The sequence below is a fragment of the Triticum dicoccoides genome, chromosome 5A (assembly GCF_002162155.2).
Source record: "Triticum dicoccoides isolate Atlit2015 ecotype Zavitan chromosome 5A, WEW_v2.0, whole genome shotgun sequence".
Taxonomy (NCBI): Eukaryota; Viridiplantae; Streptophyta; class Magnoliopsida; order Poales; family Poaceae; genus Triticum; species Triticum dicoccoides.
This window is the reverse complement of record NC_041388.1, coordinates 461,535,494-461,541,493: the sequence shown is the minus strand read 5'-3', so window position 1 is coordinate 461,541,493 and position 6,000 is coordinate 461,535,494.

The window sequence follows — 6,000 nt, the reverse complement described above, 5'->3', positions numbered from 1 at the left end:
CTTTCACGAAAAGAGCGGATCCCGCGAAGAACACGATGAACGCGAAGAGGGGAACGAGGAAAAACGGGGGAAAACACAAGGGGAAACACAAGAGGAACACTCAAACTAACAAGAACAAGTCACACATGTGCTAGATCCTCGGGTACATAGAACGATACACGAATCCACGGACAACTAAGGACGATACAAAAGGGTAGCCGGTTCTTCTCCGTGAGGAGGTCTTGAATCCACAAGGGGATCTTCCCGTAAAGGGGTCTTGAATCCAAGGTGGATCTTCTCCATAGAGGGGGCGCGGTCTCTCTCGTTGAGTAGAGCCGATATGGATGAGCAATGCTCTATCTCTCAATGAGCTAAACCAATGCTAACCCTAGAAAGTTGTACGGGATATAGTATATATAGTCTAGGTGATGAAAGGGTACACGGGCCTCGGCCCAAGTGGCTGTGCGCAGACAGGGCCGGAAGTTTCGGGCGCCGGAGGTTCCGGGGAGGGTCCGGCCTAACCAAAGAGTTGGCGCGGTGGAGATGTGCTGGCATCCGGGGGCCGGAAGGTCCAGGCAGGCCAGAGGTTCCGGGCGCCGGAAGGTCCGGGACAGGGTCCGGGCTAACCCGAGAGTTGGCACGCCTGGGATGGTCGAAGTCATCAGCGGCCGGAAGCTCCGGGTTGTCCGGAAGGTCCGGGGGCCGGAAGTTCCGGGCTCTGGGCGGAAGTTCCGGGCTCTGGCCGGAAGTTCCGGGCTGTCCAGAGTGTTGACACCTGTCTCTTCTTCTACAGTCCTCAGCTCCGAATCTTGAGCATTGTACCTGGTGACACATAGTATCTCGGACTTAGGCAGTAGCCATGTCTCACTTGAAGAGGGGGAAAACTCAAGTAGGAGTGATGTCACCTCGGATTGAATAGCACGTGCCCTAGCCCTTGTCATTGGTCCACTTGGAGCTTGGATAGTTGAGGTGGCGTCCATGTGGATGGTCGTGGGATGCTCCGCATCATCTCCCCTCCCTTGGGGAAGATTCGTCCTCGGATCGAGTTCTTCATCACCATGGAAGGGAGAGAGATCTTTGATGTTGAAGATGCCGCTCACGTTGTATTTGTCCCGTGGGAGGTCGATCTTGTAAGCGTTGTCGTTGTAGTGTGCGAGCACCTTGAAGGGTCCATCGGCTCGAGGTCGAAGCTTAGACTTGCGTTCTTGTGGAAAGCGCTCCTTGCGAAGGTGTAGCCACACGAGATCACCAATGTTGAAGACCATAGGTTGCTTGTTGACGTTGAGCTTGGTCGCAAGGCGTTGTACTTGGCGCTCGATGGTGTTTCTTGTATCTGCATGCACCTTCTTGATTGGGTCGCTCGTGCACTTGCATCCAAATTGATTCGCTCTTGGAGTGGTAGAGGTAGGATATCCAATGGTGACAAAGGGTTGAATCCGTAGACGACCTCGAAAGGGGACTTGCCGGTTGTTGAGTGTCTTTCTCAGTTGTAGGCAAACTCAGCGATGGGTAGACACTCCTCCCACTCCTTGATGTTCTTCTTGGTGAGTACTCGAAGTAGAGCGGAGAGTGTGCGGTTTGTCACCTCCGTTTGGCCGTCGGTTTGAGGATGGTACGCCGTGGAGAAGAGTAGCTTGATTTCGAGCATGGCGCATAGGGTCTTCCAAAAGTAGCTAAGGAACTTGACGTCGCGGTCCGAGACGATAGTCTTTGGCACACCATGTAGACGCAATATTTCCCTACAAAAGAGATTAGCCACATGTGAAGCATCGTCTATCTTGTTACAAGGAATAAAGTGTGCCATTTTTGAGAAACGGTCCACAACGACAAATATGGAATCTTTCCCATTGCGAGTCCTAGGAAAACCAAGTACAAAGTCCATGCTAATGTCTTCCCAAGGTTGCTATGGAATCGGTAAAGGCATATAGAGACCATGAGATTGAGCTTTGGACTTAGCTTTGCGACATGTAGAACACCGGTTGGTGAAGCGATTGACGTCCCGAAACATCTTTGGCCAAAAGTAGCTCTTTGAGAGCGTGGCGAACGTCTTGTCGCATCCGAAGTGTCCCATTAAGCCTCCTCCATGAGATTCCTGCAAAAGCAACAAACGAAGCGAGGACACGGGAATGCAAAGTTTGTTAGCTCTCATAAGGTAGCCATCTTTGATGTAATAGCGTTCCCAAGATGTATTCGACAAACACTTGGCATAAGGAATGGCAAAAGTTGTATCATGCTCATATAAGTCTTTGATATGCTCGAAGCCAATGACATCTAACTCAAGTTGTGTGACAAGCATGCAAATGCGGGAAAGAGCATCCGCTACTATGTTTTCTTTACCTTTGATGTACTTGATGACATATGGAAAAGACTCAATAAATTCACTCCATTTAGCATGACGCTTGTTCAACTTAGTTTATCCCTTAAGATACTTGAGAGTCTCATGATCGGTATGAATGATAAACTCATGGGGACGAAGGTAGTGTTCCCATTCATGCAAAACGCGGACTAAAGCATATAGCTCTTTGTCATAGATGGGGTAGTTGAGTTGCGCTCCAGAAAGTTTCTCACTAAAGTAAGCTATGGGGCGCTTCTCTTGCATTAACACACCTCCTATGCCATTATCACTAGCATCGCAATGAATTTCAAAAGGTTGGTCAAAGTTGGGTAAAGCAAGCACGGGAGCATGAGTAAGCAAATTCTTAAGCTCATTGAATGCGGTATCTTGGGATGGTCCCCAAACAAAAGGCGCATTCTTCTTGCTCAAAGCATGCAAAGGCGAAGCAATGGTGCTAAAATCCCTTACAAAGCAATGATAGAAACCCGCAAGGCCAAGGAAACTACGCACTTGATGCAAGTTGGTTGGTTGCGGCCAAGTCTTAATAGCATTGATCTTGGACTCATCTACATGAACACTCGTAGAAGAGACAACAAATCCTAAGAAAACGAGCTTATCAACACCAAAAAGGCATTTCTCCATATTAGCATAGAGACACTCTTTCCTAAGAGTTTGCAAAATGGTGCGGACATGGGTGACATGCTCTTGATAGAGGCAAAGGTGTCCCGTCTTTCGATGAGATGATGGATATCGCTTTGTTGGAAGTCGACTTTGACGATCCGACTACGGACGTGCGAGGACGTCGCGCCTTAGCAATCGCTAAACCAACTCCGAGAGGTTGTTGACCACGCCGGAGCACGATCAACCTGACCACGAGGGTCTGTTTCCTCCGAGCAAACGAAGAACAAGCAAGAAACTGAGATTGCAATCTGGATATTGCGAATATAAGATGAAAGCTTTATTGATCAAGGTGGGGTTCTGTGACGCCTTTGTCTGGTCGTTGAACACAAACGAAGTACGCGAAGTTGCAGCTATGGCGAACTTTTAATCTAAACAAAACCCCAAAGTCTAAACGATGCCCTAAGGGCTGTATATATGGAGGAAGAGGGGGGAATTTCGTGGCCCTTGGTGGAGGGGTCCGAAATCAACCCTATCTCTTGTTTCCCCACACATACGGACTCTAAAAATAGCCTATACTTATGTATTTCGAAATTACATGGGCCTGGCCCAATAATAAGGTGACGCAGCACCTAAAATAGCCTCGGGACGAAATTTATGAAGTGGCATCTTGTATATTTCGTCCAAGGCTTCATGCACCCATTATGGTGGCTTCAAAGTCCTGAAATCATCACTTGTAACTCCGTTCTTGTTTCCCTGGCGCATGCCATCATCTCCATGCTTGTTCTTGCTCCAATGTTCATCCTTCTCCAAGCTAGGCCCTTCATTTGTAAGCAAAACAAATGTATCCAATTTAGGCAGCATCATATTCTCATGAACATTAGAATCATTACCAAGAAACGAAAGTACCTGGTAATTTAGTTGGCGTGCACGAGCTCTAGTAATTGGTCCAGTATGTATAGCAGCAGGGGCTGTGGGTGTAACAATTGTATTGATGTCCTCATCATTTAGCGATTGCTAAGGCACAACGTCGTTGCACGTTTGTAGTCGGATCGTCAAAGTCGTCTCCACCAAATCGACAGTTATCATCTCATCGAAAGATAGTTATCATAGCATATTTGTTGTCGTGGATAGATTCTCGAAAATGGCACACTTTATACCATGTCATAAAAGCGATGATGCTGTTAATGTTGCTGATTTGTTCTTTCATGAAATTATTCGCTTGCATGGTGTGCCAAATACTATTGTTTCAGATCGTGATACTAAATTTCTTAGCCACTTTTGGAGATGTTTATGGGCTAAGTTGGGGACTAAACTGCTTTTTAGTACTACTTGTCACCCCCAAACTGATGGACAAACTGAAGTAGTCAATAGAACGTTGTCTACTATGCTTAGGGCTGTTTTGAAGAATAATAAGAAAATGTGGGAGGAATGCTTGCCTCATATTGAATTTGCTTATAATCGTTCATTGCATTCTACTACTAAGATGTGCCCTTTTGAAGTTGTGTATGGTTTCCTACCTCATGCACCTATTGATTTGTTGCCTCTTCCATCTTCAGAGAAGGTTAATTTTGATGCTAAACAACGTGCTGAATTGATTTTAAAAATGCATGAGTTAACTAAGGAAAACATTGAGCGCATGAATGCTAAATATAAACTTGCTGGAGATAAGGGTAGAAAACATGTTGTGTTTGCATCTGGAGATCTTGTTTGGTTACATTTGCGTAAGGATAGATTTTCTGATTTGCGCAAATCAAAGTTAATGCCACGTGCTGATGGTCCCTTTAAGGTGTTAGAGAAAATAAATGATAATGCATATAAACTTGAGCTGCCTGCAGATTTTGGGGTTAGTCCCACTTTTAACATTGCAGATTTGAAGCCTTATTTGGGTGAGGAAGATGAACTTCCGTCGAGGACGACTTCATTTCAAGAAGGGGAGGATGATGAGGACATCAATACAATTGTTACACCCACAGCCCCTGCTGCTATACATACTGGTCCAATTACTAGAGCTCGTGCACGCCAACTAAATTACCAGGTACTTTCGTTTCTTGGTAATGATTCTAATGTTCATGAGAATATGATGCTGCCTAAATTGGATACATTTGTTTTGCTTACAAATGAAGGGCCTAGCTTGGAGAAGGATGAACATTGGAGCAAGAACAAGCATGGAGATGATGGCATGCGCAAGGGGAACAAGAACGGAGTTACAAGTGATGATTTCAGGACTTTGAAGCCACCATAATGGGTGCATGAAGCCTTGGACGAAATATACAAGATGCCACTTCATAAATTTCGTCCCGAGGCTATTTTAGGTGCTGCGTCACCTTATTATTGGACCAGGCCCATGTAATTTCGAAATACATAAGTATAGGCTATTTTTAGAGTCCGTATGTGTGGGGAAACAAGAGATAGGGTTGATTTCGGACCCCTCCACCAAGGGCCACGAAATTCCCCCCTCTTCCTCCATATATACAGCCCTTAGGGCATCGTTTAGACTTTGGGTTTTGTTTAGATTAAAAGTTTGCCATAGCTGCAACTTCGCGTACTTCGTTTGTGTTCAACGACCAGACAAAGGCGTCACAGAACCCCACCTTGATCAATAAATGATAGAGGCAAAGGTGTCCCGTCTTTCGATGAGATGATGGATATCGCTTGGTGGAAGTCGACTTTGACGATCCGACTACGAACGTGCGAGGACGTCGCGCCTTAGCAATCGCTAAACCAACTCCGAGAGGTTATTGACCACGCCGGAGCACGATCAACCTGACCACGAGGGTCTGTTTCCTGCGAGCAAACGAAGAACAAGCAAGAAACTGAGATTGCAATCTAGATATTGCGAATATAAGATGAAAGCTTTATTGATCAAGGTGGGGTTCTGTGACGCCTTTGTCCGGTCGTTGAACACAAACGAAGTACGCGAAGTTGCAGCTATGGCGAACTTTTAATCTAAACAAAACCCAAAGTCTAAACGATGCCCTAAGGGCTGTATATATGGAGGAAGAGGGGGGAATTTCGTGGCCCTTGGTGGAGGGGTCCGAAATCAACCCTATCTCTTGTTTCCCCAC